This window comes from Harpia harpyja, chromosome 5, assembly GCF_026419915.1.
Source record: "Harpia harpyja isolate bHarHar1 chromosome 5, bHarHar1 primary haplotype, whole genome shotgun sequence".
Classification (NCBI taxonomy): domain Eukaryota; kingdom Metazoa; phylum Chordata; class Aves; order Accipitriformes; family Accipitridae; genus Harpia; species Harpia harpyja.
The window spans coordinates 1,214,781-1,224,322 of NC_068944.1; the positions used below are offsets into that span (position 1 = coordinate 1,214,781).

Below are 9,542 nucleotides of genomic sequence, written 5' to 3' on the forward strand. Positions count from 1 at the left end.
CCCAGCAAGCACGTCCAGGGCACTCATCACCGCTGCACCCAAGGACCACGACTATCACCACAGCCCCAGAGCTCTTTTCAGAAACACACTGTGCAGTATAATTAAGACTTGCAACTCCCCTCACTCTCTCCCCAGTTCTCACTTCAGGAAAGAATAAGCAAAATCTGTCCTACCTTCATGTGGTAAAGGGGAAATTTCTCACTGCCGATCCTTTCTCCAAGAAGAGGTCAAACTATTCTAGCAAACAAGCCTTATCCCATCATACCTGAACCAGCATTATCTCAAAGCCAGCAGTGTTGAAAGCTGCAAAGAGCTCCGAGAGAGACACGCCTCACCTCTCTCGGTATCAACGAGGCAGACTTTCATGCTACGTGCCTAGATTATGCCAGCTCTAGTCTAGCAATCTACAACCTGTAATTTTACTTCATACCATACATCAGAGAACTACACGCATTTTCCTCTACCATTTTCCGCTCTCCAAAGTTATCATCTGATACCCAAAGATATAATGACTTACCAAAAATGACTTATCAAAGGTTTCTGAAAGGCTTCAGGAAGGAAAAGGTCCCTCACACTAACTTACAGTATTAGTCACATCCTGTATTATCCATGCTGCTGGAGAAGGTCTCCTACTCTGCTAAAAAGATCACCCACTTAGAACAACCAATCTTCATGATGGCCAGCTTTTGCTGTAGCCTTTCAGGAGTGGTAATCTGCATCTCCCCGTGGGTTAACTAACTGGGATACAATTAGCGGGTTTCATTAAAAGCTCTCTTGGCTTGTAAATGAGCATTAATGTTGGGTTTTGAAGAACCCATGTGATTCACCCCGCCTATACTTTCATTCAATCCACACCTGAGTCTCTGGTCCTTCCCACTATGGGTTGTTTCCCTGTAAAAACCCAAGCAGCCACGTAGCCACCGCCTTCTCCTAACAGAAAATGGCTCACCCAGTGCTCAAGACCTCATGCTTTCATGAGTGTCTTCCAACAAGTTTTCAAGTTCATTGGCAGCACTGGCTGCTCACCATTAAACAGAAATCGCTGGTCTTTTCTGTTACAGAGACCAGGAAAGACAGAACTGTTCACAAGGGCGCTACTCTAAAGTAGGGCTTGAGCCTGAAATGCCTTTGGTCCTGTTAGCCAGGTCCATTTGCTTGCTCTGCATGAACTGATCCATCTGCGACTGATGAAAGACCCTAGGAAAGCAAAGGGGGAGATGAGTTTTCAGGCAATGCACGCACATCCGTGTGAATGTGAAGAAATCTTAGAGTTTCAGGATAACTTGGCACTGGTGGCAACACTTCATGAATCCTTCCATCTTCAGCACTCCCTTCCACATCCTAAGTCCAAAAGCTGCTAGAAACCACAAACACCACCACTTTCAGATGAGTGTACCTGTATGAAAAATGTAGTGCCTGTCTGTCTCTCGCATCTGCTGAAGAGACAGTACCCAGGGGAATAAAGCATGCCAGCAAAGGGATTGTAGAGCGTATCCAACCACATCTCGAAGTCGGGCTATTCTGATTGTTCCACCACTGAAGAGATTAACAGTCTGTTTGTAGACAGGATGCCTCATACTGATCAACAATTCTCTTTTATGCTGCACTCCTAGTGGAATCTGGCTTCCTTGGATAGTCCTCTGCACATCCACAACGCAACAGAGGAGCCACATTGAGCTAACGGGAGAACTGCTGCACAAAAAGATCATCCAATTCAACAGACGGCACGAGAATAGGAAAGACCTGGCACGGGACTAGAGTTCAGAAGTGCAGAGCTCAACAAGTATAAAGAAAGAAAAGTCAACGAGGTAACATCTGCTTACTTGATAATATTACGTTTCATAACAACTACCGGTTTGGGAGAAAAAGCGATGGGAAACAAGACTACTTTGCCACATCCAGGTTTAGGTCGCAAAGTGCTCGCCTGACCAGCAGGCAGTGCAAGGATAGCAAACCTGTAAATAAAGTTCCATGCTTATAAAGGGATTCCTTGGCAACCTCATTCCTCGTAATTCCTAAACAGATTGTGGAGTTTCACCTTTTCAGAAAAGGATCTCCATTCCTAGATCTCCCCAGGTGGAGAGTCACGACGGGTATATTTTGGACATGCCCACGAGCAGGCCCAGTTTCCAAGAAAAACAATCCTAACTTCTTAGCCTGCTTTCCTACAGAAGGAATTTTATGCAATCACGCTAGCCAAGCCAGTTGGCAAGTTTCATGCCAGCCTGACAGAGGCAGAGGTCTCAAGAGTTATCTTCCTCGTTTGTGAAAACACTGGGCCAGGTGGCCACACGTAAGAAATGCTGCACTGTGAACTGGCATCAATACCCTCACAGTTGAGACAAATCCAAAGAAAAGCAGGCTTTCTTAGTCTTAGTTTGGACAGAAACGCTGGCTTAAAAGGAAGAAAAGCTTTCGCCTTGATGCCACTAATAAAGTTCACCCAGAGGCTCAGAGTAAAAAGGCCGGCAGAAACCGGTAAGGTTTTTGCACCACAGCGTTCGCCGTAACCAGTGAAATTTTTACCTGCGCAAATACTTCAGCGCATCCTAAAACCACGTCCCGCTGGTCATGGGAAGGCATCCCCCTTCGCCTCTCCCTCCCCACCTCCGGCTCCCAGGCGTCTGCGGAAGCACCCGAGCGCATTTCCCACACACGCCGTTCCCAAGACGGCACTCAGCTGGCCTAGGCAAGAGCCTCGCCTAGAAATCCGGCCTCGTTCGGCACCGTCGCCGCAAACCTCCGTAACGACGCGCGCGGGGGCACGGCAGAAGGGAGGAGAGGAGCGACAGCAGGGTCCCACCTGCTGCCACGCTACCCGCGAGCCCCCCGGCTCGCCCGCTGCCACCGCGGCGCGCGCCCGGGGAAGCTGCCGGTGCCTCGCAGTCTAGAGGGACATCTGCTAGTTCGGTGCTGTCGGAAAACAAACTCCCAGCGCAACACTCTCATGCTGCTGGCAGAAGTGGCACATGACCCAGCTATGCCTTTCCTCTGCCAGCTGGGAACTCCCCGCCTTGGAAGGATCCCTTCACCAGAGAGATCCAGATACTTTTTGCCCATTTACACCCTGAGCGCAGCTGAGGACGCGACCAAAGATTTCTAAAAAACCTTTGTGACAATTCTCGCTGGAGTCGTTTAAGTGCTCGCAAGATAGAGGGCTGCAAATACTTGTTTTATTCGCAGAGCGCACGGTCCACGCTTGAGCGGAACTGAAACGCAGAGATCCATTTTGCATTTAGGCAGCGCTTTTGGACTACCTAGTAAACAACACAGGAATACACTACTGAAATCCAGGTGTGGCTGTATCGGAGGATGAAAGCCAACTCACGCAGCGGTAAGGGAGGGGATATTTTGATTAACAAAACCAAGGAAAACCATGGAAGTACCACAAGATCTTTAATACGTAGCCAGGGCAAACAAGACCTACTTTAAGAACAAATAAAGTCCAAGCGAAGAAAATAAATCAGAGTATAACACGGCAAAATGATCACTGGAGGCAAGCGTCAGGGTCTGCTGCTCCGTCAGTTTACCGTTCGCAACAAGGCTACCAAACATTGCTCTTCAGGCTTTGTTGTTTGCTCTACATTGTGCTGAATTTTAAAGAGTTCGGCTTTGGGGAAAGAAAACCCGAACAGCCTTGACATTAGCATATAACTGTACAAAGACGGCCAGAGGAACACGGCTCTGGAACGCTCTCCCTCTTCTGCTGCACTGTGAGGCAAGCCCCCCGGGAAGACTAACGCCGCACGGGAAGAGCATCCTGCTGACCCCCTGCACCCTTCCCCAGCCCCAAAACGATCGTGAAGCACAGCCAGAGCTGCCATTTAAAGTTTCCATCGTACTTCCTTTTTCCATGCAGGTTTTCTAATCTCCACGCATTCGCGGTGGGTTTTTTTAACCTGTCCTCGTAACTCACTCCTTTTAATCCTAGGATTAGCCTTGCTGCCCTTCTCCGTACCTTTTCTAGAGCTTTAAGTACAACTAGTCTCTAGACGCAGGAGCAGATCGAGCTGGAGTGTTAGCGCATCACTGCCACACGTCCTACAAAACCTCTGTTAAAATGAGTAATCGCTCGGCACCCTTAGGAGGCAACACAGCTTCAGCTGTCCCTCGGAAGCATGACTTCAGGTGGCAGCTACCCAGGTGCCTCCGACCCCCCTCTCACTTCCCCGCCCAACACCTAATTCATTCTTCTTTAGCGAAGGGAAAAGCAAACCGCATTCTTCAGGGCTGTTTTAGAAGACCTGATCAATGCTGCTTTGACATACCAGCAACACATGTTCCCATTTCAACAAATGGGAACATTTCAGGCAGACCACCACTTCAGATGGAGCGGGGCTCCAGGCTGCTGAATCAGCACTTTCCATCCTGCTGGCAATAGAGAGTTATGTGACGCTTCAAAGGAAAGCGGGGGGAAAGGGGGAAGGCGGGGGGGGGGGGGGGGGGGCTGGCACTTAAGCAACAGAAGCGGGCAAGAGGATTTTTCAGGAGTTCATCTGCCAAACCAATTAACTGCAAACTGCTCTTAGAGAGATGCCACAGTTTCGGCCCCAGCGTGCAGCACCGCAGTTACACAATGAGACACCCATGCGTGCGCGGCTCTCCCCGCCGGGGAGGCAGGAGAAACCCAGCACCCCCCCACACCCCCCCACCCCACATCCCCCATTTCGGGTGCCCTGGGCTAGCCGGGGGTCTCCGGCACGGCCGGGGGGGGGGGGGGGGGGTAAGGCGGCGGGTCTGCCCTCCCTCACACGGCTGGCCCCGGCTCCCCCGCGGCTCCCCAGACGAGCAGGAAGGAGGCAGCACCCCGGGGGGGGGCATTTCTGCCAACTGCCCTCCCGCAAACGCTCAACGGCGATGGCGGGACACACACACACACACACACCGGGGGCAACCGCGGGGGAGTTTCGGCAGCACCGCCAGGTCTTCCCCCCCTTCCAGCGCGGGGCGACGGGGGAGCCCGGCTCCCGGCACCGCTGAGGAGAGGGGGCGCGAAGCGGGCGAGCCGGCACAACGCGGCGAGGAAGCCCCGAGACCGGGGAAACGGCCGCCCCCACACACACCCCCCCTTCCCCGGTCCGGCTCCGGGGGCTCCCCACAGCCGGGCGGCAGGAGGGGGCGCGGGGGGCTCGCCCGCGGCCCCAGGAAAAGGAAGTTTGCTCTCCTCCTCCTCCTCCTCCCGCCGGCCTCCGCCACAGAGGAGCCGGCGAGCCCTCGCCCTCCCCCGGCCCGGCCTTCCCCCCCACACACCCCGCTGCGGCTCCCCACAGGCAGCCGCCGCCGCCGGTCCCCGGCTCCTTACCTGCTGGGCGGCCGGCCGGCCGGCACCCTCCCCGCCGGGCGCCGCGGACCCGCCAAGTTTCGGGCGGGGACGAGGGGACGGGGACGGGGGGGGGGGTCGGGGAAGGGGTCGTGCGCGGCGGAGGGGACGGGAGCGCGGGCGGGGAGAGAGGCGGGAGGGGGGGGGGGGGTGTCCCTCCGGGCGGCGGGGTGGAAGGGGCGCGGGCGGGAGAGGGCAAGCTGCGGGAGCCACGCGCCTCAAAAAAACCAAGGAAAAAAAAAATTTAAAAAAAATAAACGCAGTTAAGGAGGAGAAAGAAAAAAAAAAAAAAAAAGGCAAAACGCACCCAACGCGGACGGAAACGTTCGCGCCTCCGCAAGGCGACCCCGGGCTGCGGGAGGGGATCTGCGGAGAAAAACTTCTGCCCGCCCGCGCTGCCGCCGCCGCCGCCGCCGGCTCCCGGTGCTAACGGCGCCGCGCTCTCGCCTCGCGCCCAGCTGACTCCCGGCGCCGCCCCGCCCCGCTCCCGCCCCCCGCCGCACGCAGCCGCAGCCCCGGCCCCGGGCCCGGCCCGCCGAGAGCGGGGGGCGGGCGGCAGGGCCCCCTCCCCTCCCCTCCCCTCCTCTCCTTTGCCCTCACGGGGCGAGGGGCGCTGGGGGCGGCAGGGTGGGAGGCTGGGGGGGGGGGCTTCCTACCCGGTAACAAAAGCTGACCCACAGGTAGCACCGGCGCTACTTTTTTTTTTGGGGGGGGGGGGGGGAGAGAAGCAGGCTGCTTTTTCTTGAAAATCCAGCCAACAGAGCCGCCGGGGGCACCCACGAGCGCGAGGGGTTCGTGCGTGGGCTTCGGTGACGCCGTCGGCCCACCCTGTTCCCGCTTTTTTCCACACAAAACTGCCCGGGGAAGGTGCCCCAGCTCTCCTGCCTGCGCGCCAGGCAGCGCCCAGCGGGCTGCAGCCCCGCTGGGGGGGGGGGGGGGGGGGGGCTATTCGGGGAGCCTCGCGTGTCGTGTCCCCCCCCCCGGACCCGCCGGCTGCCACCAGCACTCCCACGGACCGCTGCCCCTAACTTCTGTGCCGTGGGACCTCGGGCATTTCCCTCCGCGGATCGCCAGAGCTCCGCCGTAGCTCCAAGCATTCCTGTTTGCAAGTAGCTTGGGACTGCCAAAAAAAAAAATAAAAAAACCAAATAAAAAGGAGTGAAACTGCGGGCTTCCCTAAGAGACACCGTTCGGGAGCGTACAGGCTCCCGGGGGGAGAGGAATATTCGGTCCGCCAGACGCAAAAACACCTCTCGTAAGAAAGTCGTCAGCGCTATAAAAGGAAATCGAGCCCAAGCAGAAGCGGGAGAAATCTCTGGGCTTTTCCTCCTAGGACGGACGGGTGTACGCTAATGGGAGCGCTGCGGCTGAGCGCCCGAGCTGAATATATTTTGAAATGTAACACGACACCTTCCTCGCTCTTGCTCTTTCTCCCTCCGTGGCTCTTCTTTACTGTATTTAAAGGAATGTTTTTGTTACCGGCCCGCCTTCTCCGTCCCCGCGTTCCCAGCCCGGCTCCGATCTCGCCCTGCCCTCGCCGCTCGCCTCGCCCTGTTTGACGCCTCAGACCGTCTCTCCGGTTTCCTCGCGCGCGTCGCCTCACCCTCTCGGACGCACGTGCCGCTCGCCGCTCCTCGTGCCGCCAGACCCCCGGCCTCTTCCCCGGGATGGTGCTCCCCTCGGCCCTCGCCGCTCGGCGCGGTGCTGAGCGTTGCCCGTCGGCCCGCCGGCACCGCTCGCGCCCGGCCCGCCGCAGCCCGGCCCTTTGGGAGCTCGCTCCCCGTGCCGTCGCTTCGCAGCCCCCCCCCCCCCCAGTGCACCCCTCTTTTCCCATCGCCGAGCTGGTCCGCCCTGACTTTTTGTGAGCCGTCGTTCCCCCTGACCGTGCGTTTTGGGGGTCCAGCCTCGGAGTGCTGGTACCTCACCGGAGGAGAAAGAAGCTGCCTCCTCTCCGGCGCTAGCAGAAGGCTCCCGTCCGGTGAAAGGGTAGAGGCGGGTGGTATATCAGATTTCTGCCCGAGATGGCTCCGGAGGTGAGGAGGCACCTGCTGCCTGCCAGCTCCCAGGCCCAGCGGGGCTGGCATCGCAGCCCCACGTGCTCGCACGAGAAACTTTCTGCCCGTACAGATTGTGCAGAACAATGGGGCGGCCCGGGTTGGGCGGGACCTCCAGAGATCACTGGGTCCAGCCTTCTGTGGGAAAGGCAGTCTGGGCGAGATTGTCCGGCACCCTGTCCAATCGCATCTTGAAAACCTCCGGTGATGGGGACTCCGCCACGGCGCTGGGGACGCTGCTCCGGTGGATGATTGTTCTCACTGTAAAAAATTTCTTGCTTGTATCAAGATGAAACCTCTCCTCGTGCAACTTGTACCTGCTGCCCCTCGTCCGCTCCCTGTGGCTCCTTGCGAAGAGAGAGCCTCCGTCCTCTTTGTCGCCATACATGTACCTGTACGATTTGACCGGGGTTTGTGCGATAGATGCCCGGTTCTTGCTGCTTTCGCGGAGCCCGCTGCCACAGGCACGGCCGAGGGCTTCAACGCACGCCTCTCCTACGTACTGTTTAATGCTATTCGCCCCGGCACATTCTTTAGCTGCACAATGAAACGGTTATACTTTGTCATCCGTAGTATTTCCACCCTGGAATATCGATTTACAGCCCGGCATCACAGGGTGTCCTCAAAAAGCGAGAAGTGAAAGGAGAGAAGTTATATAACTGGGCCGGCGCTGCAGGGCCCGCCAGCCACCGCCAGGATTGCGTCGCAGGGGTTCCCGCCTTCCAAAACATCCCCCTTCTTCCCCAAAAGTCCTCCTGCCTCCACCTCAAAGGCAGTTCGCACCTTTAATCTCAAAACCAGAGACCACCCTTACAGCTGCGATGCGCTGCATCCGACGCTGAAGGGGAAACTGGGGGGATAAAGCCCAGGTATTTTTGAACCGTCGCACAGGCGGCTCTACCTGGCTGTCTTCCAGCATGCTCTTTAAGTGTGCTCACTGTTTCTCTGTGCAAGACTGCTGATCCATCAGTTAATCATATTGAGTAAGTACCTAAAATTAACTTTTAAATTATTAATGCATGAGAACATATCCGTTTGCCATGTACATTATTTTAAAGGATTACGGTGTGTACACTGAGTGCCATTAATGTTACGTTTTGAAGACGTTAAATTGACTTGTATGGAAATCAGAAGAGTAGATGGATTCCTCTACAAATGCCTTTGACAATGATGAAAAGTTCAATTGGATTATTATTAAGCATGTGTCTGTACTTAAGTTTCTTTCTTAATACATACAAAAATAAGAGACTGCCCATCTCTTAACAGTATAGTATTTTTCATTTTGTGGTGGGTTAAAAAAAATAGATACACATGAGTATTGAAAATACTCCTCTGACAAAGAAAAACACTAGGAAAGATATGTTTAGTTTCCTAGACTACAGCTGTGTCGTTCAAGACAAAACTGTACTGTCATAAAATTGTTTATCCAAAATAGCACCATTAAAACTGTTAAATGTAGAAGCAGCAACTCATCCTTTCAATGGCAGTGAAGGACATACTTATGATAGTCATCTTCTTTTCCCTTAACTAACAGATCTCTGAAAAAACCCTACAGTATGCCATATCATGAAAATAACAGCCTAAAATGCCAATATTTTCTCTAAGAGGAAAAAATTTGTCGTTTTCTGCAAGAAAAAGCACACAAGAAATAATGACGGCAATAACATTCTGCGACTGCGTAAACATTATTCCTGCTCAAGGACAGTCCAAAAAGTAAAGGCCAACACCAGCGCAGAAGCCTCGGTGCCTTCAGGACATCGGTGCCAGGGAATCGTGCCCAGGAGAAGTTTGTCCCAGCTCCCCGTTTTCTCCTTCTTTGCAGTGGTTAAGGTTCAGGTTAGAGAAGACCGACTCCGCTGACCTCTGATGGAAGAACTAATGGGACTCCCCGGCCGTGCTCGGGGGATCGGCGCGCCGGGGGAGAAGAGGACAGGGCGTGCGGTCCCCTCCTAGCTGGAGAGGGTCTCGCTACCCTGCAACTGCCGAGCTCGGAGCCTGTGGGACAACTGGGCTTAGGACATCAATTTAGTCTCCAATTTACTACTCTCAAAATACCAGGAAAGCCCGGAAAATGCCCTCTTTGCCATTTTTACTCCTCAGAAAACTGACATTAACGTAAGTTTCTCATGTGTTAAGGCTTCAGAAACAGCTCTGAAATATAAGCAGAA

At 54.8% G+C, this 9,542-nt stretch overlaps 1 protein-coding gene across 2 annotated transcripts in view; it reads right to left on the minus strand.

Annotated features, from left to right (window-relative positions):
- GRB10 (growth factor receptor bound protein 10) overlaps positions 1 to 5,759 on the minus strand; it is a 149,432-nt gene extending 143,673 nt beyond the window's left edge. The window contains exon 1 of one of the 2 annotated variants that reach the window (XM_052786984.1): positions 5,628 to 5,759. The gene's annotated coding sequence lies outside the window, so the exon portion shown is untranslated. Of the gene's footprint in view, positions 1 to 5,302; positions 5,399 to 5,627 lie in introns of those variants that run through there. The other variant, XM_052786985.1, reaches the window with a different exon arrangement.
- Positions 5,760 to 9,542: the final 3,783 nt, after the last annotated feature.